This window comes from Antennarius striatus, chromosome 24 (genome assembly GCF_040054535.1).
Source record: "Antennarius striatus isolate MH-2024 chromosome 24, ASM4005453v1, whole genome shotgun sequence".
NCBI classification, from domain to species: domain Eukaryota; kingdom Metazoa; phylum Chordata; class Actinopteri; order Lophiiformes; family Antennariidae; genus Antennarius; species Antennarius striatus.
In genome coordinates this window covers 9,460,988-9,488,495 of record NC_090799.1, presented here as the reverse complement: position 1 = coordinate 9,488,495, position 27,508 = coordinate 9,460,988, and the positions used below count along the sequence as shown (strand labels likewise).

The window sequence follows — 27,508 nt, the reverse complement described above, 5'->3', positions numbered from 1 at the left end:
TGTCACTCAGGTTAGTATACAGGCCCCCTGAACACAACAGAAGGGGGCCTGTAAGCATGCAGTTAGTACATACAGGTACACATCAACACATCAAACTACACACATCAGGAGGCAGTGTGAGGCAGCGGCTTCTGTAACGCACCGCAAATTGAGCAGCGGCTAGGTGGTGAGCCGACACCTCCAACAGTCGACTCGCACTCGGTTGGATGTTCTGGCGGGAGCAGGATTCGAACCCCTGAGCCACTGCCGCCCCAAGGGCTTCTAATACCCCTAAAAAAGTTGGTCAGTTATGCCACCTGTGATCCTTGAGGAAGGTCAAGTTTGCTGACACAGCCCAAATAGCTCAACACATGGAGGGTAAAGGAAGGCGAAGACGCAAGTGTCTAAAGCTCCAATCTTGGACAAATAAAACTACAAGGGCAGAACTCAGCTGGAGACAGAAACCACTGAGTACAACTATAGACGACACACAGGACAGATGGGTCAAGATTCTATTAGACAGAAGTCATGGAACGAGAGAAGGGTGTCTCTAAAAGGATTGAAATTAGCCATCGTTCCAGCCACAGAATAAGCTATAAAGAACCACCTTTTTTCAAGAGAAGCAAAGGGCCCTGATCTTGTTCAGCGGGGTTACATGGACAACACAATGGGTCAAGATTAAAATCCACAAGATGCAACCTGTAAGCAAACACATCAACTCTGGACAGCAACATCAAGTTCACCGAAGGGGATGTAAAGGACAAGTTTGTCCTTTTGGATTGAGAGATCTGCATAAAAGATGACGTCTCATACCAATGAGGATCATTAGTATACAAAGGTGAAATTCGCATTTCAACGATCCCCTTTGACATACCCATCAACGCCCGTTGTTGGAATGTGAATGTGTGAACCATACCCCACAGGGTTAATAAGCTGGGACAAGACCAGCCACCTTCAGAACTGAAGAAGTCTCTTGGACGAGGTGAAAAGTCCTCAAGAAGCTCAGTAGATTGCTCTAAACATCTTCGGATATCCATGACCTGGATAATTGAATGAACACAAACTGGATACCATTTACATGGACAATTTTTATTCAAGCTCCCTCCTGTCATCCCCTGTACAAGGACAACAGGACGGGGAGCCAAACCCAAATAGACAACTCCCTCAACTGTCAGGGATCCAATGTGGTGAATCAGGGAGGGCTCCCTGGTCCTCATCAAGTGGAAGGACACCTTTTTGGTGTGCTCCACCATCCATTCGGAAGTTTCTGGGGAGGTGGTCAGGAGGAAGGATAAAGATGGAAGCTTGTTAGTAGGATCTCCTGCTCCAACCCATCATTGATTACAATTAGTACATAGGTCCTGTCCAGCAGCAGGGTGTCTGCCTGTATAAGCGCGTCGAAATGTCTGTTGGTGTGTTTTAGTGCTTTGCCACCAATTACAAATGATCATTTGTGCAGTTACCATATGGAGAAAGAGGGTCTGAGGAGGAGTCTGGCAGAATGATGCTCAGACAACAGTTATAGTATTTGATGTATTATAGTTGATTCAAGCCCATCCCAACAGATTTACATTTTTGCAACACACAGGTGTTCACCTCCTGGTTTCTCGGCCCCCTGCAATCCCAGAAGGGTCATCCCTCGTTAGGGTCAGTGACAAACAAGTTCCTACCACTAAGGCCCCATCCACACGATGACGGATTTTTTAAAAAACGCATCAAACGATTTCGCGTGCACACGTAAGCGTCTGCGTTTTCGAAGATGGCTATAAGCATGCCAAACCATGTGGTGGAAGTATTGAGTCAAATTTTATCCAATAGGAATCCTCCGTGTTTTGTTGTCACTTCCTTTAGAAATTAAAAGATGGCGACAGGATTGTTTGTTTGGGCTGACAAGGAGGTGGAATCGTTATTACACTCAATTTTGGAGTACAAAGTCAGCAAGATTGAAGAAAATGTGGACTGGGAGTCGTGTCAAATGAAGTATGCTGACATACTAGACATTTATATGGAGAAATATCCCGCGGAGGCAACAAATGACTTTCCACATGGAGGGGGGGAGTTAACACGTGTTGTACTCTCATCGAAAGTCAAGACGATTCTGGGTAAATATCGGCAGGCCATCGACGGAGGACGTAGGAGCGGGTCTGGCCGGGTCGTTCTTTTGTATTTTGAGATATGGGATGGTTCTCCACCACCACTTCCCTGCCTTTTGGGATTTAAACCCCTAACCTGGTGGAAAACATTCCTGTTCCCTCGACATCCACATCCTCGGCCACTTCCGACTCGTCCACCATGGAGGCCCAGAATGCCGACACAGATGTGGAGAGCTGTGTGACACGCAGGGCAACAGAAGAGACCCACTGCAGGCATGTATTTTCATTGAATCATTCATTCTAAATGTTTGCTGTTTGGTTTGGCACAAATCACATTGCTGATACTTTGTCATGATGCCACATGGAAGAGCACAAAATACGATACCATTTTTTTAAATTAACGACCTATAAATCTCTTTTCAACGCCAAGCTGAAAGGCTACAGGCATGAGCGTCTGAAGAGGAAGCTGTCAGCTGAGGCCCGGTCGTTCCAAGCAATGGAGGAGGAACGACGGATGCAGAAGATATTTTTGGAGGGGTTTGAGGAATCAAAGACGGTCAGCAGAAAGCTTTCACACACTTGCAAAAACCCTAAATCTGCTCAGCGCATCCGTTGCTGATGGGTTTGCTGTGCTGAAGCAAACTATGCCGAGTCCTCCGCCGCGACACTACATGCTTTACCCATAAAGAGGGCACATGTCATACCAGTAGCCTCTCCAATCAGTCCACCCAAGCCAGGCGTATGTCCTTCTCACACGCCTCTGCCATTAGTGGAGCCCACAGCAGCACACAGGATGCGCCTCGGTCTGGCACACCACTGGAAAATACAGGTGTCACGGGGTTTTCCTACAAGGCAGGGCTATCAGTTTATTAATGTTTATGTTTGAAATGTTAATATTGTAAAAAATGTGGTTAGAAAATACTAGAAATGTATAGTTAAATAGAAATTGGTTTGTGACAGGGTGAAGACTTTGCTTCTCCAAACCATCAATTACAAAAACACATTATTAAACATCAAAAATGAAAAAGTTTTGAAAAGAAATGTGTTTAGTTGAACCCAGTTTACATGGTGTCATGTTAAACTAACACCTGCAACTACACTCACAACACAGGCTGCAAACTTCTATCAACACCTGCTTTGTAAAAATCCTGCACATCATGTGGAAAGTTAAAGTAACTAATGTGGAGCCGAGTAAAAGAACAGACCTGGATCATAAAGACATACAAATCCAAAGGAGAAAGTGGAGTTGTCACCAAATGAATGATTAAACTCAGGTATGTGTGCAACTTTAATCAGGTCATATTCACAATCATTGTCCCTTTTATGGATCCAGGCACTGGGTGAGGACCCTCCTGACCCTTTTCCCTTCATTCGTCAGGCTGTCTCTGTTGACATCTGTGGTTGGCTGGTTGTTCTCGTCCTGCTGAACGGCTTCAGCGACAGTTGTCATCCAGAGTGTCTTTAGTAGCCTCACAGTAATTATGCAGCACAAAACATGCATAAATTACATTAGGCACTTCCTGTAGATTAATGTCCATAGGTCTCCTCAAAGCTCCAAAACGGGCCTTAAGTCGTCCAAAGGCACACTATCACCATACGAGCTCTGGTCAAGGAAAGCCCAAAATACTGCTCCTGAGCTGTACTTCCTCCTTTAGCATATTCCTTCATTAGGTATGGCAGCAGGGGATAGGCAGGATCGCCCAAAATGTAAATTGGGATCGGTTCTTAGTTTTCCACTATTTGTCTTGCCTTCAAAAGTGGCAAAATTCCTCCATGTGCATCATTGACGACACTGTTGGCAATGCAAACAAATGTTCACTAAAGGCATGGTGGATTTTGGAGCAACATAAAACATCTTTTAGTGATGGGACAGTTGTGAAGAAGTGCTTAAAAGCTGTTATTCCACACATATCTTTGTATTCCCTCAATGTGTGAACAACTCCCAATGTCAGCTTCAACAGCAACCAGAAAATCAGAAATATTAACCTTTGTCCGTTAGGGTCGCCACCGGCACGTTTTTAGGTTTTAAATTCATAAAACTACCACAAAAAAAATGAGTTTATTGCATCAAGGTTTTGACTTTGTTAGGAACCCATTTCAACAAAATCTCCCAAAAAAAAAAAACATTCAAAGTCGGGCATCTCCAGTTATGTAGGGTTAATTCACTCATTTCACTTGCAGAGTGCACATCTACAACTTGCAGCATGCAAAAATGTAAGCAAAGTTCTGGACCATATTTTTGTTGAAAATGAGAGACAATGAGCAGCACAGTGATGCAGAGGAGCAAGACTATGGTGTATCATCCAGAAGACACTGACACATCTGGTGAGTCTGACAATGAGGTCACTGGTGCTGAAGCTGCTCCTGCTGAAAAATTCAAGTCCAAAAAAATGGAAAGATACTTTGGACCTCAGTGCCTAATGATATACATGGCAGGGCAGCTGCTGACAATGTCATCAAAAAGACCCCTGGAATCACAAGGTTTGCCGTGACAAGAGTCGGTGACATCAAAACATGTTTTGAGCCATTTATGCCATTGTCAATAAAAAGTCATAATTGCTATGACAAACCTTGAAGACAAAAAAAGTCAATGGCGGCATGTGGACAGATATGGATGAGGAATGCCTGGATGCTTATATTGGTGTTCTTGCTGGAGTGTACAGATCCTGCAATGAGACCACTGTCTCTGGGATGCATCGGCAGGCAGAAATATTTTCCGGCCAACAAAGTCACTTCAGACCTTTCGAATGATATCACGAGTCCTCAGATCTGGCAACAGGGATACCAGAGCAAGATCTGACAAGCTTGTCCCCATCAGGGATGTGTGGGAGAAATGGGTGCAGCTCCTTCCACTGATGTTCAACCCAGGGCCAGAGGTAACAGTGGATGAACGTCTTCTCCCTTTCTGAGGAAAATGCCCCTTCCGGCAATACATACCCTGTAAGCCAGGGAAGTACGGCATAAAAATCTGGGCAGCCTGCGATGCCAAAAACAGTTATGCCTGGAACCTACAGGTTTATACAGGGAAAGCTGCGAGTGGAATCCCTGAGAAGAACCAAGGAAAACATGTGGTCCTTGATATGACTACTGGCTTGCAGGGTCCCTCCACTTGTCCAAGGTCAAAGCTGGTAAAATAAATTGTCACAAGAACTTCTCAGGAGGAAACTTACCATGGTGGGCACAGTGAAGAAGAACAAACCTGAGCTGCCTGCTGAAATTTTGCAGGTGAAGGACAGGGCTCCACTTTCCTCAGTTTGCTTTTACAAACACCACCACTGTTGTCTCATACTGTCCAAAAAAAAGAAGGAATGTGATTCTGATGTCTACTCTTCACAACGATGCAGCTGTGTGTTCGGGAAGTGATAAAAAGCCCACAATTATCCTTGACTACAACAAGAACAAAGGAGGAGTGGACAACCTAGACAAGCTGACTGCCACCTACACTTGCCAGCGAATGACCAGGAGAGGGCCAATGGTTGTGTTTTATAACATGCTTGATGTGTCTGCATGTACAGGTAGTCGTCGACTTACGACCTATGCGACTTACGACCGACCGACTTTACGACCGCAATGTCCGGGTAGGGCGGGGCCTTCCCTCCAGCCACAGTACTCACGCTCTGAGACTCCCGTGCCCTCTTCAGTCACCACGCCGCACACACACTGTTCAGTCACACTGTGAGATCAGTAGCTCAGCCAAGTAGAGTGCAGCACACTTCTTGTCTGTATAAGTATACCTCAAAGATGTCTAGCAAGAGGAAATTGTTTTCATCATCTTCTCAGGCTGCAAAGAAGGCAAGACGGGCCATCGATCTGGACACAAAAATGATGGTGATAAAACAGCACGAAGGAGGAAAAAAAGTGAATGTGATCGCACGCGACTTAAAGTTATCACACTCTACTGTGTCAACAATTTTGAAAGACAAAGATAGGATCCGTGAAGCTGTGAAAGGTTCTGCATCTATCCACTCAACAGTAATTACAAAACAACGCACTGGGCCCATTCATGAAATGGAAAAATTACTGCACATTTGGATGGAAGATCAGATTCAAAAACGGACTCCGTTAAGCCTTTTTACTGTGCAGACGAAGGCTAGAAGTCTATTCCAGACTTTGAAGGAACGTGCTGGAGAAGACTACGGTCAGAATTTTGTGGCTAGTACTGGGTGGTTCAGGAGATTCAAGAAAAGATTCCAGCTGCATAACGTTCGAGTGACCGGAGAAGCAGCGAGTGCAGACGACAAAGGAGCACGTGAGTTTGTCCCTAGTCTTGACAAACTGATTACAGAAGAGGAGTATCTTCCAGAACAAATCTTCAATGTTGATGAAACTGGGTTGTTCTGGAAATGAATGCCAGAACGCACTTACATCCATAAGGAAGCCAAAAGCATGCCGGGATTTAAAGCCTACAAGTTAAGGCTGACTTTGCTGCTCGGAGGGAACGTGAAAGGGTTTAAGCTTAAGCCTTTCTTAATTTATCATTCAGTTAACCCGCGTGCCTTCAAGAATGTAAACAAGCAGACTTTTCCAGTTTCATATCGTGCTAACAGGAAGGCATGGATGACCCAGGCATTGTTTGAGGATTGGTTTATGAATTGTTTCATTCCTCAAGCGCGAGAATACTGTTTGGAGAGCGGAATTCCTTTCAAGATTTTGCTGCTCCTCAACAATGCACCTGGACATCCACCTCACTTATCTGACCTCCATCCAGATGTAAAAGTGATTTTTCTGCCTCCCAATACAACTCCACTTATCCAACCCATGGATCAGGGTTCAATTGCTGCATTCAAGGAAAACTACCTCCGTACCACCTTTGCACAAGCCATAACGGCTATGGATGCAGACCCAGAACTATCGCTGCGAGATTTTTGGAAACAGTACAACATTCTAATGTGTATCAAGAATATTGCTACTGCTTGGGAGGCTGTGACGGAGAAATGTATGAATGGGGTATGGAAAAACTGTGTCAAGCGTTACGTGAACTCTTCTGCGGGATTTGAAAGTGACGAAGAACTTGAAGAAAATAGTTAAACTGGCAAAAAACCTCTCCTTGGAGTGTGAAGTGGAAGATATCGAGGAGTTGCTAGACAAAGAATCAGGAGAACTTACGAATGAAGAACTGATCGCGCTGGAAGAACAAAGAATGGAAGCAGAGAGAAGAGGAGGAACCAGAAAAAAAGTTTACCACCAAAGGATTGTCAGAAGGCTTTTCCCTCTTAAATAAACTCCTTGCACACTTTGAAGACATGGACCCAAACATGGAAAGATTTGCAAGGATTGAACGGATGGCAAACGACGCTTTCCGTCCTTATCGTGAAATTTATGAGGAGAAAAAGAAATGAACAATTCAGACAAAGCTCACAACGTTTATGAAAACATTGTCTCCCGCTCCCACCAACCCACACGCTGCCCCAGCTGATGATCCGGACGACCCACAGCCAAGCACCAGTTATGCCAGCAGCCACTAAGTTTGTACAGTACTGTAGTACGTATACGTATACGTATTTTACGGTCTTTGCATTTTGGTATTTCAACACATCGTTTTTCATTTTGTATGTTTTTTACATAATAAACTAATTGTATTGCAGTACGGTGTTGATTGTTTGACTTGAACATGACAAACGTAAAAATATGGAACAGTATGATACGTTATCTAGAGAAAATTATCAGAGAGACGCCACCCCCCCCCCCCCCCGCTCCCTCGTGTTTCACAATAGGCGAGAAAAAAAAAATTGCATTTTTACGTAAGGGTCGATTTACGACCGATCTGTCGGTCCCAATCGCGGTCCTAAGTCGACGACTACCTGTAATGCATTTGTGTTGTGGACCCACATCCACCAAGGGTGGATCTAAACCAAAAAAGCCAGGCGGAGAATGTCTCGTGGAGCTCGTAAATTACCTCGTCAAGCCACACATTGAGCAAAGGCAGCGGGTTCCCCAAGACCCAGATGCCGCAGCCTTGGTCAGACAGCTGCAGAGCTCACCTACCACTCCGTCCACATCATCAGCAACACGAAGAGCATCCTCCTCAGCTAGCCCTGCCTCAACTCCAACCAGACCAGCCAGAACCCAATTCAGGCCACCTGATTCTAAAAGAAAAGGGTGTCATGTCTGCCCAAGCAGTAAGGACAGAAAGACAAACGAATTGTGCTTCAAGTGCAAGAAATATATCTGCAAATAACACACAAAGTGTCACTTTTTGCCACACATGCATCTAAACACATACATATGCATGTTCTTGTGCACGGAGACTTGCTCTGATTTAGTTTATTTTTCGAATTTGGAATTTTGGAACATATGCTTGATTGGTTGTTTGACCTTGCAAATCTATATTTTGTGTTATGACTTGTTCTGCTTTATGTTAAAGTTCTATTGTTGAAAAAAATGTTTACTTCCATTTCCTTGAAGTACTGTATTGGCCCGAATATAAGACGACCCCCTCTTTTCAAACTTGAGTCTTGAAAAAAAGGCTGACACCAAATTTTTACAGAAATTGCAGTACATCTGAAACAAATGATTGTAACAATATTTGAGAAAGCATGCTATTTTGCCTCAAATCATGCAAAAACTATCACATCTTAATATCAACATTCAAGTTTGCATCATAACTTCTCAGCTGCCGGTTAACCTGGCCGATCTTCGACCCTCTTTTCTCCAGATTATCGCTACGTTTCTCCATTTTCTGTTGTCTCTTCTTTCTTACCGCTATTTTTTTTTTCGTGACAGGGGTTCGCTTTGGCCTGGGAAGTAAGTTCAGCATTAACTTTAAAGATATCTGGCGCCAACTGGCGTTGTGAATGGGTATAATGTCTAGACCCCAAATGTAAGACGACCTCCCCTTTTTTCATCTTATTTCAATGCAAAAAACAGCCTTCGGGCCAATACAGTAAATGTATATAGGTCGAAATGTTACTATAGTTAATATAATGTTAAAAAAATAAATGAAACTAATGTATTTGAGAGATGTGCTCCGATGTACCATCAGAGATGGTAACAGAAAGCCAACACCAGACCAAGGTTGAATAAGTGGAACGCAGGGCCCAACCTCGTTCAATGGAACACCAAGCCACTGGTTGCTTGGACAACGCATGGGTCAAGATCAAAATCCACAAGGTGCTACATGTCAGCAAACAGTATTCCATATTTGGATTGTGAGGTCTGCATAAAAGATGATGTCTGAGTGTTGGTATACAGGAAACGCATGGACCAGTGCCTGCTTTTGACTCACCATCCACTGGAACACAAGCTGAGAGTCATAAGGACCTTGCAAAACAGGGCTGATAAGCTACCAACCAGTGCCCAAGACCAGTCAAAAGAACATCTGAAGTGGGCACTGGAAACTTGTGGATATCCATATTGGACCTTTGAAGACTCTTTGAAGACACACAAGATCCAGAAAAGAGAACAACCGAGTGAGGACTGAAGAGAAGGAAAGCAGGCGCAACAGTGATTCCATACATGTATGGAAAATTGAAGGATTTAACAGATTCCTGTACACATGATTCAAAGTGCCCCCCCCCACCTCCCATCCAACCTCAACCCATAGTTTCCACTCATCTGTTGGTACAGCGGAGCCCACCCACCATCCCTTCCCCCAGTCCCTCCTTCTCCAAACCTACTGACCCCCTCTCTGCATCAGGAGCAGTCTCCGTCCTCACCCCCTCCCACTCACCTGCAAGCCCTCCTCTTTGTCAGACACCCTCCCTCCAAACACCACCACCGCCCCGCTTCGCAGCAGACCAGGTGAGAGGTGAACTGAGGAAGCTTCGGCCCCGAAAATTACAACCAGATGGTGTGAGCCCCCATCTACCCAAGGCCTGTGCTGTCGAACTCTGGGAGCCGCTAAAATGGGTCTTTAACCTGAGCCTGCATCTCAGGGAGGTGCCCACCCTCTGGAAGATGTTGTGCCTTGTTCCAGTTCCCAAAAAGAACCGGCCCAACGGCGCTCACATCGCATCTGATGAAGACTCAGCCATCGTTTCATCTGCCGCCCTCAAAGAAATAATTACAAAGGATTCTTGAGTGTTTCCATGTGCCTGACCGTATGGCCTTAGTGTTTGTAGAAGTCCCTGTAATCAGCCCACCAGCAGTATTTCCTTAAAGTATTTTATAGGAACTTTGTGAAGACTCACACAAGATCCAGAAAGGTGAACAATCCAGTGAGGAGTGACGAGAAGGAGAGCAGGCAGAACAGTGATTCCAATACATATGTGGAAAATTTAAGGATTTAACTGATTCCTATGCGTTGAGCTGAGCAACACCCTTAGACAAAGACTGGTCCACCCAAAATACCCGGCAGTCAGGGGAGCCATCTCATATATGCAGTTGAATACAGCGAGGAATGGTCAGATCAACAGAGGAGACGTTGGTGCCAGACAGGTCTCAACTATGGTCATTGGAATATGAACAGCACTGAACACACGAGGTTTAATAGGCTGGCACAAGACCAACCACCACAAGAACTCATGCCTCTTGGGTGAGAGGTGAAACGTCTTCAAGAAACTCTATTAGCTCAGTGGATTGATTTTAGCAGCTTTGTATAACCGTGACCTTGATAACTGAGAATCAACAGACAACTGGGTACAGTTAGACAATTTTTATTCAAACTCTGAGTTGTTCCTCAAGCTCCCTCCTGTCATCCCCTGTACAAGGACAACAGGAAGGGGTGCCCAACCCAGAGGGACAACTCCCTCAACTGTCAGGGGTTCAGTGCGGTGGACGAGGGATGCCTCCCTGGTTTTTGTCTAATGGATGGACATCTGGGGTGTTGTGTCCTCCACCATCCATTCAGAAGTTTCTGATGAGGTGGTCAGGAGGAAGAATAAAGATGGAAGCTCATTAGTGAGAGCTCCTGCTCCAACCCATCATTGATTACAATTAGCACGTAGAAACACTGTTGATGGGGTGGATGACGCCGTCATTTTCCTTCTACACCGAGCACTGTCTCACCTGGAGAGGCCTGGGAACACTGTGGGTCATGTTTTTTCATTTCTCCAGTGCTTTCAATATTATACAAACGGCACTGTAGAGGTATAAACTGGAGATCACCGGGTTGGACCACCACCTCACGGACTGGATATTGGACTAATTGACCAATCGCCTACAGTTCGTGAGGACCTGGGACTGTGTCAAACACTTGTCTGCAGCACGGGGGCACCACAGGAAACGGTTCCCGCTCAGTTCCTATTAACCTTCTTGTTAGAATAATGTATATAATTTATCTCATGTTTACTCTTTTATACTCCTTTAACCATATAATCTACTTTTATATCCCTTTAATCATATAACCTCATATTTACTCCATTGTATTTATTTTTTATCATACACAGCATAACCAAATAAATGCAAATGTCTGTAAATGTATTGCTATGTATTTGAGTTCTCTTCCAGGGAGACGAGATCAGCAGGGGGACCACCAGAGTGATAGTGAAGACCTGTTTAGCATGACTTTGTCTTTCTTGATTACATCATTCCAGGTGTGGATTATATCAGTTTTTCCTCCCCCATCCCTTAGAGAATGAATGTAAATAGGGACAGCCCCAAATAAAAAGAGGTTTCGGCAGAGAGATGTTGGGACCGGATAGACATCTGTAACTGGGCACATCTGTTCGTTTCCCCTCACGAGTCTAACTGTTGTCTTCTCCTTTTTGAGTGTGTTTTGAATGTTTTCAAGATGGCGCTGCACTAGTGGCGACTGATTACGGCAGCTCTCCCACACCGGTCTTGTTTCCTCTTTGTTTTTTTTCTTACCTCTTTTTTTCAATTTATTTTAAGTAACTAAGTAGTGTGCCATGGAGACCAAGTTTGTTGTACTTGCGCTGGTCTTCATGCTGTTTTTTACATTGGTCACGACCGTGTCTGTGGACCCCATACGCAGCCAGGGCCCTATTGTTTACAGTAGGGATCAGCTGTTGGCGCTCCGTGGCAACGTGGTGCTGCCCCAGGAGAAACCCAACATCCCCCGGGAGCTGAGGAGGAAGAAGCGGGGGAAACGTGCCGGAGTTGCACGCCGGGCCAGGAGGAGGAAATTCAAACCTGTCCTCCCGTCCATCATCATGGGGAATGTACGTTCTCTCCCCAACAAGATGGATGAGCTGGCGGCGGTGACCCGGCATCAGAGGGACTTCCGCGAGTGCAGCGTCATGGTGTTCACGGAGACATGGCTGAGCGCGGCGATTCCAGACACGGCCGTTCACCTGGACGGGTTCAATCTGGTGCGGGCGGACAGGACGAGGGAGAGCGGGAAGAGGAAAGGAGGAGGGCTGGCAGTGTTCGTGAATGATCAGTGGTGTAACCCTGATGAGTCTGCGATTGTCGGCCTCATCACTGATGGGGAAGACAGTACAGAGAACTGACCCAGGACTTTGTGGACTGGTACCAGCAGAACCATGTCCAGATCAATGCGGGAAAAACCAAGGAACTGGTGGTGGGTTTCCACAGGCGAGGATTCTGCCCAGTTACACTGGTGAACATCTAGAGAACGGATATTGAGGTGGTGTTCTCGTACAAGTACCTGGGTGTTCACCTCAACAATAAACTGAAATGCTCTCCCTGACCATCTGAGAGCGCCACAGACTGGAATCTTTTAAACGTAGCCTAGATGGCTACGTTGAGTCAAGATGGCGCTGCACTAGTGGCGACTGATTACGGCAGCTCTCCCACACTGGTCTTGTTTCCTCTTTCTAACCTTTTTTTCTTACCTTTTTTTTCAATTTATTTTAAGTAACCAAGTAGTGTGCCATGGAGACCAAGTTTGTTGTACTTGCGCTGGTCTTCATGCTGTTTTTTACATTGGTCACGACCGTGTCTGTGGACCCCATACGCAGCCAGGGCCCTATTGTTTACAGTAGGGATCAGCTGTTGGTGCTCCGTAGCAACGCGGTGCTGCCCAAGGAGAAACCCGGCATCCCCCGGGAGCTGAGGAGGAGGAAGCGGGGGAAACGTGCCAGAGTTGGATATTGGACTATTTGACCAATCGCCTGCAGTTCGTGAGGACCCGGGACTGTGTCGAACACAGTTGTCTGCAGCACAGGGGCACCTCAGGGAACGGTTCTGGCTCCGTTCCTGTTCCCCCCGTACACTGCAGACTTCTCCTACAACTCCCCCACATGTCACCTGCAGAAGTTCTCTGACGACTCTGCAATCGTCGGCCTCATCACCGATGGGGACGATAGAGAGTACAGAGAACTGACTCAGGACTTTGTGGACTGGTGCCAGCGGAACCGCCTCCAGATCAACGCGGGTAAAACCAAGGAGCTGGTGGTGGATTTCCGCAGGCGATCACGCTGCCCGGTTACACCGGTGAATATCCAGGGTACGGACATTGAGGTGGTGTCCTCGTACAAGTACCTGGGTGTTCACCTCAACAATAAACTGGACTGGAGCACCAACACCCACTCTTTGTATAAAAAGGGTCAGAGCAGACCATCTGCTCCGGAGGCTGAGGTCTTTTGGAGTGCGGGGGTCGCTCCTAAAGACCTATGACACGGTTGTAGCCTCAGGTATTTTTCATGGGGTGGTCTGCTGGGGCAGCAGCATCACTGCGGCCGACAGGAAGAGACTGGACAGGCTGATTAAGAAGGCGGGTTCTGTCCTAGGATGCTCCCTGGACTCAGTGGGGGTGGTGGTGGAGAGGAGGATGACAAACAAGCTGTCATCAATGATGAAGAACCACTCCCACCCACTACAGGGCACACTGACATCACTGGAGAGCTCCTTCAGCGATAGGTTGCTTCACCCGAGATGCGTGAGGGAACGCTATCGCAGGTCCTTCCTGCCCACGGCTGTCAGACTGTACAACCAGCAGTCCTCCCAGCAGACCACTCAAAGAACTCAGGGAACTCCAAGAACTCACCAAACTCAAAGAACACAACGTTCGAATTCTGGATGAGCAATGTAAACATCAGCCTGTAGTGTATATTCTTTCTTTTTTTTGGTGTGAATATAATGTACATTCAGATAATGATATATGTTAATATGTTCCCAATATGTGAATATGTAAATTTCATATGTTGCAGATGTTAATATGTATGTATATTATTTAACTATTTATGTTTGACCCCCCCCCCCTGCTGCCACGATCGCACAAATTTCCCCACTGTGGGACAATAAAGGTCTTATTATTATTATTATTATTATTTTAGGTTGCCTGAACCTGACACTTCTACACTGCAGACTTCTCCTACAACTTCCCCACCTGACACCTGCAGAAGTTCTGACGACTCTGAATTCATCTGCCTCATCACTGATGGGAACGACAGTACAGAGAAGTGACCCAGGACTTTGTGGACTGGTCCCAGCGAACCCACCTGCAGATCAACGCAGGTAAAACCAAGTAGCTGGTGGTGGATTTCTGCAGGTGGGGACTCTGCCCAGTTACACTGGTGAAGATCCACAGTACGGACATTGACGGACATTTCCTCGTACAAGTACCTGGGTGTTCACCTCAATAAACTGGACTACCAACGCTCACTTTCTGTATGAAAAGAGCAGACCATCTGCTGAGGAGGCTGAGGTCTTTTGGAGTGCAGGGGCCATTCCTGAAGACCTTCTATGACTCTGGTAGCCTCAGCTATTTTTCATGGGGTGGTCTGCTGGGGGAGCAGCATCACTGCGGCCAACAGGAAGAGACTGGACAGGCTGATAGGAAGGTGGGTTCTGTCCCAGGATGCTCCATGGACTCAATGGAGGTGGTGGTGGAGAGGAGGATCACAGCCAAGTTATCATCAAAGAAGAACCACTCCCACCCCCTGCAGAGCTCCTTCATCGATAGGTTGCATCACCCGAGATGTGTGAAGGAACGCTATCGCAGGTCTTTCCTGCCCACGGCCGTCACTCTACAACCAGCAATCCTCCCAGCAGACCACTCAGCGACCACCACATTCAAAATCCGGATGACCAATGTAATCTGCAGTTCTGTAGTTTATATTTATACTACAAACTTAATTGTTTATATACCATATGTGAATGTTTATATTTCGTATGTAAAGATTTATGTGTATCATTTAACTGGTTCCGGTATGTGGATGAAACATGGGTTAAGATCAGAGTCCACGAGGTGCAACATGTCAGCAAACATCAATTTGGTGGACAGCAACATCAAGTTCACCAGAGAGGATATAAAGGACAACAGTTTACCCTTTTTGGATTGCGAGGTCGGCACAAAGATGACAAGTCTGTATGTTGGGGTATACTAGGAAACCAACACAGACCAGTACCTGCTTTTTGACACACCACCCACTGGAGCACACAAGCTTGGAGTCATCAGCAGATTAACCTAGGCGATGTGTCTCATAGTAGTCACCCTCATTAGTATACAAAGGTGAAATTCGCATTTCAACGACCCCCCTTTGACACATCCATCAACAATCGTTGAGCCAGACGGGTTTCAACGACGGTTGCTGGAATGTGAATAGCACTGATCACACCCCACAGGGTTAATAAACTGGGACGGGACCAGTCACCTTCAGAACTGAAGAAGTCTCTGACGAGGTGAAAAGTCAAGAAACTTCGAGCTCTGGATTGCTCTAAACAGTTTCAGATAACCATGACCTGGATAATTGAATTAGCACAAACTGGGTAACATTTACATGGAAGAATGTTTATTCAAGCTCTCAATTGTTCCTCGAGCTCCCTCCTGCCATCCCCTGTAAAACTCCCTCATCTGTCAGTGGTTCAATGCAGTTGATCAGGGAGGGCTCCCTGGTCTTTGTCAAGTGGATGGACACCTGATTTGTTGTGTGCTCCCATCTATTCAGGAGGAAGAATAAAGATGGAAGCTGGTTAGTGAGAGCTCCTGCTCCAACCCATCATTGATTACAATTAGTACATAGGACCTGTCCAGCAGCAGGGTGTCTGCCTGTAAAAGCGCGTCAATGTCTGTTGTGATTTAGTGCTTGAACAAAAGATTGTCTTTTTGAATTGGTGGTACAGCAATGGCATTGGGAGTCACCACATGGAGAAAGGGTCTTAGTCTGGCAATGCCAGACGACCGTGATGAATCATGTCGTTATTACTCTTAAACCAGAGCATTTCAAGAGCGATGGTCTGACAACCGTTACAGTATTTGGTGTGTTAGACGTGATTCAAACCCATGACTGTTGGAACTGACCCCTCTCCTACATTGTGTAAAACATTTTGTAGTTTTCTCATTAGTAACACGTCTTCTGGCAGAGCACTTGTTTCACCTCCATCCATTGACCCTTCAGTCTCAGTCTCCTGCACTACTGCGTGTGACACATTTGAAGCTGTGACCCTAACCTTTGTTCAGGAGCTTGTTAGTCATTTTAAAGCCCTCTGGTTCTCTCGGATGCTGTTCCTCCGACTACTTGAAGGATGTTTTCCAGGGTGTTTGTCCATCTTTTCTTGCTGTTGTTGATAGTGACCACTCCAGGTGACAAACTACTGCCAATTGTTCAACCTCTGCTTAACATCTGGGCTGGATCCCACGATAATGACAAATTTTAGACCCATCTTGAAACTGCCTTTTCTTTCCAAATCTTAGAAAAGATTATGTTCATGGACTTTTTAAATGGAAAATTTCTAAAATATTATGGTCAATCTGGTTTTAAGCCATTAGAACAGCACTTTTAAAAGTTTAATATCTTTTTAGCGACCGATTCTGGTCACTGTTGTACTCGTTGATCTGACCGCAGCATTTGACACAGTGGCCCATCATACCGATTGCTTGCTTGGAGCAGTGGGAGGGCATTCGTGGCACAGCACTCAAATTGTCTAAATCCTATTTATCTCAACTAACATTGTCAGTCTTGATTGTGTGTCCTCCCCTGCCCCTCTTGTGGGGTACCCCAGGGCTCTGTGTTTGGCCCTCTGTTATTTTCCCTATGCTTACTCCCACTTGGTGCAATTTTAAGAAAACGTGTTTTTTCTCATTATTATGCTGATGATTGTCGTTATCAAGATGACTTTGTCTTTCTTTGTTACATCATGCCAGGTGTTGATTATATCAGTTTTTCGTCCCCCATCCCTTAGAGAATGAATGTAAATAGGGACAGCCCCAAATAAAAAGAGGGTTCGGCAGAGAGATGTTGGGAGCGGATAGACATCTGTAACTGGGCACATCTCTGTTCGTTTCCCCTCACGAGTTGGGATCTACGGGTTGACGGCATTCCGAGAGAGGGAAGACAACAGTGGTGAGTACAAGCTTGTTTAAAAAGAAATGACTGAATGTGGGCCGATGCGCAAAGTAAACTAAATTTGGACGACGGAGTCCGGAATATCCGTGTAAATTGGCTGAAGAGTACAAACCCTGAAAATACTAGTCACTAGCAGGTAAACGAGGGACGCCGGAGTCCGACAAATTCTGTGTAACAAATTTGGACGACGGAGTCCGGAAGATCCGTGTAAATTGGCTTACTAAATCAAAGGATGGCGGAGTCCTGCAAAATAGGTGCTTAAATTCTGTGGACAAACATTTGTGTGAGAGAATGAGAGTGTGAATGGAAATAAAATACCACTAGGTGTTATTATTTCATACCAAAGCAGTAGGATTGTAAGCAGCAGACTGGTGTGGATGCAAAGGCAAGAATTCTCCACTCGAAAGAGAAGTGAGAATTACCACAACAGGAAATTTGAATTGCTGCCCTACTGACAGAAAACCAGTTTTTAGAACACCCTAGGTGTTGATAGACTGGACTAAATTGTTAAAATGGGGAAAGGAATAAGTAAAATAAAGGCCAAAGACACACTGCAGTGTAAAGATTGGAAACTAATTGAAAAACAGGATCCTACAAAAATTCTAAATTTAGACAGATGGATAACAGAGTATAACTTCGAAGGTCAATTGGATACACAAAAAATAGCAGCGCTGCAAGAAAAAAACAAAAAACAAAAATACCAAAAAGATGAAAAAGCATGGATACAAAACCATTGAATTTTGGATGAGAGTAGCAACAAAGAGAAGAGAGAGAGAGGAAGTGTAGAGAAAGGAAAAAGGAAGGTTTAGACAGGCAGAAACAGTTAATGTTTCACAGGGAGGAAGATGATGAGACAGGGCCAGTGATGAGGAGGAGAGATAGAAATGAGGGGGAAAAGAGAGCAACAGTCGAAGTAGAGCATATTTATCCAAACCTAGCAGAATTATCAGACCCAACTGTTTATATAGAAGAACATTGTCAGACAAATGGCAGAAAGACTAGATCAAAAGGGCCAATTGACCAGAACTGGTCACATAGAATGGGGACAACATTGTCTCCTTCTGCGCCAAAAATTGGAAATTTGACACCTGAACCAGATGACATATTTCCAATGATTCAAGTAGCCAATCCTTATGTTCCTGACGAATACAAATTAGTCAATCAGGTAGCAGGAGGATTTGAGTCCTTGTTTTGTTGGTGGTGTACGATTAACAAAAATGTAGACAGAATCAACTACATCCATGACAATGTCCAAAAACTGTGGAACTGGACAGAGTGGATTTGAGGCAGTTCACAATCAATTATCAGCAACCTCCCTCATGGCGTTCCAGAACAGAATAGCCGTGGACATGCTGTTGGCAGAGAAGGGAGGGGTTTGTTCCATGTTTGGGGAAGGGTGTTGCACTTTTATCCCCAATAACACAGCTGCTGATGGAAGCCTCACCAAAGCCATAGAGGGACTTGGAACTCTCAATGGCAAGATGAAGGAACACCTGTATACCCTGTCTGCGTTCTCTTGTTAATCGTCTGATCACCACAGCAATCTCACCTTTGGAGGAAAACATGGCTCAAATGCATCCTTTGCTTGCTCCTGACGACTACACTGACGACGACAGTGACAATTTTGACCTAGACATATAGACATGATCTCCAAGTGTAAACATATTTGTGCTCATAAGAATGAACTGACAACTAAAAATCAATATGAAGAAGTTGATACAGCGATATGAGATTTTGAGCAAATATGTGATAAACAGGAGGGAAATATTAGAATAACGTATATAATTTCTCATATTTACTCTTTTATACTCCTTTAACCATATAATCTACTCTTTTATATCCCTTTAATCATATAACCTCATTTACTCCATTGTATTCCTTTTTTTATCATACACAGCATAACCAAATAAATGCAAATGTCTGTGTAAGTGTATTGCTATGTATTAGTTCTCTTCGAGGGAGACGAGATCAGCAGGGGGACTACCAGAGTGATAGTGAAGACCTGTTTAGCATGACTTTGTCTTTCTTTGTTACATCACGCCAGGTGTGGATTATATCAGTTTTTCATCCCCCATCCCTTCGAGAATGAATATAAACAGGGACAGCCCCAAATAAAAAGAGGGTTCGGCAGAGAGATGTTGGGAGCGGATAGACATCTGTAACTGGGCACATCTCTGTTCGTTTCCCCTCGCGAGTCTAACTGTTGTCTTCTCCTTTTTGAGTGTGTTTTGAATGTTTTAGGTTGCCTGAACCTGACAATCCACACAATACTTTTCAGTAGTAGGCTTGTTATGTTTGAGTCCTTTTTAAATACACATTGCAGCATCACTCACTACAGTTTATCCCCAATGCTTCTACAAATGACATGTGACCATCAAACGATGGTCAACGATGGTCACGACTCCTGCATGTTCAGGGAGTCTCTGCTGTGCCAAAAGCTGGAGCAGGGTATGAAAACCTTACATTGGTGGCTATAGATTCTGATGGTATCCCTAAGCATTGTTTCCACACTTATCACAGCAATTTCTTTTCTTCTTTAGGACAGTTCAGTGGAGTACTCCTTGGAGACAGAGGCTATGCCTGCTTGCCTTATCTCCTGACCCCCTATCCTGATCCAGGTGCAGGGCCACAAATGAGGTTCAATGTGGCCCATGCCAAAACCAGGGTCCGAATAGAGATGACCTTTGGGGTCATCAAGGCATGGTTTTCATGCCTCTGTGGCCTGAGGGTGGCCCCAGACCAGACATGCAGGATCATTTCTGCATGTGTGGTTCTGCACAATATCACCACAATGAGGAAGGAGAGGACCCCCCCAGTGACCCCCCACCCCCGGATATGGTGGACCCCATCACTGTTGATTTACCTTCAGACAGGGCTGTGAGAGAGACCATAACCGAATTATTTTTCAGTTAAATGGAAAAGGCAAACATGGAATATTTTTTATTATTTTCCAGTTTTAATTCTTCTCCCGCTCCTGGAACAGAACAGCACATTGAGTGTCAGTGTTGTCTATGTCTGAAAAACATTACATCATAGATGGATAGATGTAAGTTATTGATCCCAAACTGGGAATTTCCCCTGATGTTAATTGTTTAATTTGCCTGAAATTAAATCACTGAACTACCTTCTCGTGTTGTAGCTTCTCAAACTCAAGTTTGAGAAGCCAGATTTTTCCATGTTTGCTGCATGTGACCAATCGCAAACTCCGCACTTTTTATGTGAGCGCGCACAGATCTAGAGTGGACATGCCTGGATTGGATTATTGAGTTGATAGCCGGCTTTATGGTACTGCTAATCTGGAGGGTGGATGTCTCTGTAAGTGAAGCCAGATAAGTAGGAGGAAGCCCAGCTAGGTTAATCCAGCTTTATGGTACAGGACTCAGCTCAACATCCCACCCAAACAGAACCACAGAAAGCCAACTGATGGTGTTGACTCTCTGGAGTCTATCAGGAAACCCAACACCTTATATCTCCTCCCATCCCAAGCTGATCACCACCAGCTGAGGAGAACATTACAGGTGGCGCTAATCGCTCCCAACGAGGTGAAAGAAGTCTGCAATCTATTTTTCTTTAAAAATCTTTGTACAGATCTGTGGCAGGAAAGTAAAGTGAAGATTAGCTGCTGGATTTTCTGTTTGCTCCGTTGCAAATTGATAAACATCAGTTCTGATCCCAATGACTGTTAAAAAATAGACATTTTTAGTCAGACAACTTTCCAAACTACCCATAATGCTTCTGTAAAAGCTTCTTATTTCTTGCTGAGAGATGCCCTTTAAACTCTGGTTTCTACAACTGAGTTAAAAGTTGAAGTTGTGTGTTGAAACGAAAGAATAATTAACAGATATGATGTAAATGATTTAAATCACACAGAACCACACCCCTTTAATTACACAGGCTACCAGGTCTTGTCAGTGATTTTCTGCAGGTGTCTCCCCAATGAAGACTGATGAGGAGGGTGGGTCGCCTAGATCACAGCCTATATCTGCCTCCTGATTCCTCTGCTCTGGAGCTTTTTGGCTCCTGATGGCTGTTTGTGACTGCTGCTGCTCAATTTGATAAATCTTATGTGAAATATAAAAGAATTATTGGTGAACCTGTTATTCCTCTATCACTGTGAGGCTAGCTGAGGCTAGGGGTGGGCAATTATTTTTCTCATGTGGCCACATGAACAGAAAATGTTGTCAAAGGCCAGGTCAAAAGGCTGAACTCAATTCTGTGTTATATTGATTTCATTATAGAAAACAGAAAATAGCTCTGTCAAGCTGACAGGTGTCTTTATTATAAATCAATGAATCTTGCAATAAATGTGATATATTCAAATAAATTTCCCATAAAAATTGAAAATATTAACATTTGTAACTCACATTTATCATCTCCAGTCAGTCAATGGTGAGAGTTGATGTGTTCAGTTGAAAAGTTGCACCTCCATGGATTTTGGTCTTGACCCATGTGTCATCCACGCAGAACGAGGTCGAGGCCCTGTGTTCCACTTCAGTGTACATAACTGCCACAATAGGCGACACTGGCGAGCCAATGTCACATCTGTGTTTCTGCCTCTATAAAGTTCCCTGGTCTTCATCAAGTGGATGGATACCTGGGTGCTGTGTGCTCAACCATCCATTCAGAAGTTTCTGGGGAGGTGGTCAGGGGGAAGAGTAAAGATGGAAGCTGGTTAGTAAGAGCTCCTGCTCCAACCCATCATTGATTACAATTGGCACATAGAAAACCTGCTGCTGGACAGGTCCTGCCTGCAAAAGCACTTTGAAATGTCTGTTGGTGTGATTTGGGGCTTTCCACAAATGATCATGTCAGCGAGGTGTGGAGGGGTCTGAAGACCATCTCAGGCCATAAAGGACCCGACCGCCAGGTCACTGGGGACCAGAAGTGGGCAGATAACCTAAACAAATTTTTCAATAGATTCGATCAGGCATCCCCCTCACCCACACCCCCCAGCACACAGTCCCCCTGCTCCACCCTGTCCCTCACTGAGTCCCAGGTGAGAAACCAGCTCCAGAGGATAAAGACGAAGGCTGCGGGTCCAGACGGCATCAGCTCCAGGCTCCTGAAATCCTGCGCAGACCAGCTGTGTGGGATCGTTGGACACATGTTCAACATGAGCCTGAAGCTGGGAAGGGTTCCACAGCTGTGGAAAACGTCCTGCTTGGTTCCCGTGCCCAAGACCCCGCATCCCAAGGACCTAAACTGTCACAATCCGCTCCTGGTTTTCCTCTCATCTGCCCAGCTCTACCTGCCTTCCACTCCCACCTCACCAGTGCAACTGCCTTCACCTGTGTTTCCTCACCTGATTATCACCTGCCTGTTCTGTACATATACCCTCCCATTCCTCAGTCTCTGCCAGATTGTCTTCGTATCATGCAAAGCTCTCTCGCGTTGATCTCCGGACTGCTTCCTCGGTTTCGCCTGTGTTCGACCCATCTTCCTCGTCTCAGCCCCAGTAATCTGACCAGCCTTCTGTCTTTGACTACCCTGCCTGCTCGTTCCCCGTCTGCTACCTGTCAACTGGGATTCCTGTTTGCTGAGACTTTTTCTGGAATATTGCTGCCACTCTGTCCGAAGCTGCAGAATAAACTGTTGGACTTTTCCTGCTCTGGTCTCAGTCTGTGCTGTACGTGGGTCCTACCTCTGACCGGTTACAGTACAATCTGGCCATAAATGGATTCAGCACAGATTGATCACCGGATCTCCTGGATGGAGGACATGCTTAACCAGCTGGATGAGAGTTCCGTAGCGGCTACGGGAGAAAATCAGCATGTTCTGGCATAAGTTCCGTGTGATGTGGCAAGTCTACACGCCCGCACCCAGGCGCTGGGGCTCACACCGTCTGCCTCACCGGGAGCCATGTTCTCGTCACCTGCCTCGGCGGGCGCTGCTGCTCCGCCGTCCGCCTCAGCGGGTGTCGCCACCGTTCCACCTCCGATCCGGGAGCCTAATGTGGGAGCACTGGAGCGTTATGACGGCGATCCTGCCACCTGCAATGCCTTTCTCTGCAACTGTTCTATCATTTCTTTCCCTCCAGCCACTCACCTTCTCCCGGCTCGCCCGGTTTCCTCTGCCTCGGCCTCCCCCTCTTCCGCCCGCGGGGCTAAACCCGGTCAGCCTAGACAGAGTAGCACACTAGTCATGGGCGACTCCATTACCCGCAAAATTAGATTAGTGATGCCAGCAACAGCACGCTGTCTACCAGGGGCCAGAGCTTCCGACATAGAAGCTAACCTCAGGGTGCTGGTATCAGCTAGGGAGAAGGGCAGTCAGAAACACTCCACCAATACACCTAGGAATATTGTTATTCATGTTGGCACCAATGATATTGGGCTCCGGCAGTCAGGGCTAACAAAGAATAGCTTGGTTAGGGCTCTGGACTGCGCTAGGAAGATGTGTCGGCATCAAGTAATAGTCTCTGGCCTCTTGCCTGTGCGGGGGAATGATGAGACTTATAGGAGGTTAACAGCTATGAACCGCTGGCTGGCGCGCCACTGTAGGGAACAGGGTTTAGGCTTCGTAGATAACTGGCCTTCCTTCTGGGGCCGCCCCGAGCTGCTGAGAGCTGACGGCCTGCATCCTGCTGGGGCAGGGGCAGCTCTTTTGTCCAGGAATATAGACAGGGCCTTACAGCGTATTTAACACTAGCCATACAGCGCTCGGGCTGCAGGTGATTAGACTCCACAACCGCATCAACAACTACCCTAGTAGGTTCTCTAGACTGGGAAACCATCAGACTGATGGAATAGTTAGTCACCTTGAGACTGTCTCCTTCCCTCAGATTTTTATTAAAATGGCCCGGGACTTAAACATGTACATTAAGCACGAGAATCTTCTGCTCCTATCACCAGTGACAATGTACTGTTCAGTGGAGCACCTGATCAGGTTATACAAGACTCTATACCTGAAAGTATCCCAGTTATTTCATCACATCGTGTTTATAGGTCTTTACCTCCCAGATTTATTGAGACGCGGCATCTGATTAAGATTAATACATCCTCAGCTGTTAAACCATCTAACAATCATGTTAGTGACACTACCACATTTCAATTTGGCCTTTTAAATATTAGATCAATGTCATCTAAGGCCTTGTTTGTGAACGATTTAATTCTTCAGCATGGCCTGTATATCATTGCTTTATGCAAAACATGGCTAAAACCAAATGTCTTCTTACCGTTAAATGAAGCTTCACCACCTGATTTTACATACGCTCATGCCGCAAGGGCTGATAAACAGGGTAGAGGTGTTGCTTTAGTCCACAAATCTATTCTAAACCTGACTTCTAATCCAGATATTCATTTTACCTCTTTTGAGGCTCTTGTTCTAAAACCATCGCCTACAGCTGTAAACAGCGGGCTTCTTGTAGTAGTCTATAGACCGCCTGGTCCCTATTTCTTTATTCTTAGAAGAATTTGGTGAATTCCTTTCAGATCTAATTACTCAATCTGATGAGGTTATGGTGATTGGTGATTTTAACATTCATTTAAATAACGCTAGTGATCCGTTGTGTAAAGCTTTCCTAACCCTCCTGGACATGTTAGGTTTCACTCAGTGGGTACATGAAGCAACTCATTCCAGTGGTAATACCCTAGATCTGATTCTATCACGTGGTATAAATGTTACTGCTGTGACTGTCTCTCCTCTTACGTCAGTGATATCTGACCATTTTCTTACTACTTTTAAAGCAGCCTTTACTTGTCAAAATAGCATTACTCCTGATTTAGTCACTACTCGCCATATCGGCTTGTCAACGGTATCTAAACTTAGTGAGCTTCTACCTGAGGTATTGACTCCTTTTACTGTAGCAACAGGATCAATCAAAAATTACACTAGTGATCTAAACTCAGCTCTTTCTAGTCTGTTGGACTCAGTTGCACCTCTAAAAACTAAAACCATAGGGGTGTGCAGGTCTACACCATGGTTTAATGAGACACGCGCTCTCAGACGGGCCTGTAGGAGTTTAGAGCGCAGGTGGCGTAAATCAAAATCTAAATTATGCTACATCTCTTGGCACGAGTGTGTCTTAAATTACAAACGTGCTCTGTCGACCGCTAAAGCTAGGACAGACTAGAAGATGTCACCACTGGTCAACCAATTTGTGTGTCCATGCATACAGATTGCAGTAATTTCAGGCCAATCTCCAGCCTTGAATTTCTATCAATGATTCTGGAGAACAGTGGCTAAACTACTTCATGAATATCTATAGGAGAATCATTTGTTAGGACTTTTTTGTCAGCCGTAACCCCTGCCCAACACTACTGGGAGGCGGCACGGGTACGGCGGTCGGGAGAACCGTGCACCCCCTGTACCCTAGAGAGACCAGAAATTATTTTCTTGGCCCCTCTTCTTCTTCTTTTCCTTTCGGCTTTTCCCTTCAGGGGTCGCCACAGCGAATCAATTTCCTCCATCTAGCCCTGTCCTTTGAATCCTCTTCTCTCACACCAACTACCTTCATGTCCTCTTTCACTACATCCATAAACCTCCTCTTTGGTCTTCCTCTAGGCCTCCTGCCTGGCAGTTCAAAACTCAGCATCCTTCTACCAATATATTCCCTATCTCTCCTCTGGACATGTCCAAACTATCTCAGTCTGGCCTCTCTGACTTTATCTCCAAGACCTCTAACATGTGCTGTCCCTCTGATGTACTCATTCCTGATCCTATCCTTCCTGGTCACTCCCAGAGAGAACCTCAGCATCTTCATCTCTGCTACCTCCAGCTCTTTCTCCTGTCTTTTCTTCAGTGACACTGTCTCTAGACCAAACAACATCGCTGGTCTCACCACAATTTTGTACACCTTTCCTTTCATTTTAGCTGAAACTCTTCTATCACACATCACACCTTTGCTACCTCTACCTTCACCTTACGCTGCATCTCCCTGTACTCCTGTCTACTCTCCTCAGTCCTCTCAGTGTCCCACTTCCTCTTGGCTAACCTCTTTCTCTGTATACACTCCTGTACCTCCTCATTCCACCACCAAGTCTCCTTATCTACTTTCCTTCCAGATGACACACCAAGTACTCTCCTACCTGTCTCCCTGATCACATTAGCTGTAGTTGTCCAGTCATCTGGGAGCACCTCCTGACCACCCAGAGCCTGTCTTAACTCCTTCCTAAAAGTCATGCAACACTCTTCCTTTTTCAGCTTCCACCATTTCGTCTTCTGCTCTGCCTTTGCCCTCTTCATCTTCCTCACCACCAGAGTCATCCTACACACCACCATCCTATGCTGTTTGGCTACACTCTCACCTACCACTATTTTGCAGTCACTGATCTCTTTCAGGTTACACCGTCTACACAAGATGTAGTCTACCTGTGTGCTCCTACCGCCACTCTTATAAGTCACTCTATGTTCCTGCCTCTTCTGGAAGAAAGTATTCACTACAGCCATTTCCATCCTTTTTGCAAAGTCAACTACCATCTGTCCTTCTGCGTTCCTCTCCTGGATACCAAACCTGCCCATCACCTCCTCATCACCTCTGTTTCCTGCACCAACATGTCCATTGAAGTCTGCTCCAATGACAACTCTCTCACTTCTAGGCATGCTCTGCATCACTTCATCAAGGTCCGACCAGAATTTCTCCTTCTCCTCCAGCTCACATCCTACCTGTGGAGCATACCCGCTAACAACATTGAACATCACACCTTCTATTTCTAGCTTCAGACTCATCACTCTATCTGACACTCTTTTTACCTCCAGGACATTCCTAACAAACTCCTCCTTCAAGATAATTCCTACTCCGTTTCTCTTCCCATCTACACCATGATAGAACAACTTGAACCCTGCTCCTAAACTTCTAGCCTTGCTACCTTTCCACCTGGTCTCCTGGACACACAGTATGTCTACCTTTCTTCTCTGCATCATGTCAACCAACTCTCTACCTTTTCCTGTCATAGTTCCAACATTCAACGTCCCTACTCTTAGTCCTATACTCTTGGTGTTCCTCTTCTCTTTCTTCGTGCGAACGCACTTTCCTCCTCTCCTTCTTCGACCAAGAAATTATTTTCTTGGCCCCGACGGGGTCAAAACCTTACCGTTACAGCCACCCAAACCAGAAGGTATGCCTAAGTTGTTTGAGGCTAAACTAAGCAACCTGCAGCTGAGACACATGTTGACCAGAGACCAGCTGATCCAGGCTTTAAGGCACTGGTCCACACATTATGTGGGGGTCACATTCTGCACCACTTGCAGAATGTGACCCCCACCGATGGCACACTGGAGCCCAAAATGGTTGCCAACATGATGGGAATACCAATAAATGATCAAACCTGTTCTCAATACCAGAAC

General features: G+C 45.5%; 1 pseudogene; it reads left to right on the top strand.

The window, feature by feature from the left end:
* The first annotated feature begins 2,271 nt into the window (after positions 1–2,271).
* Positions 2,272–10,091, top strand: LOC137591112 (piggyBac transposable element-derived protein 4-like; annotated as a pseudogene).
* Positions 10,092–27,508: the final 17,417 nt, after the last annotated feature.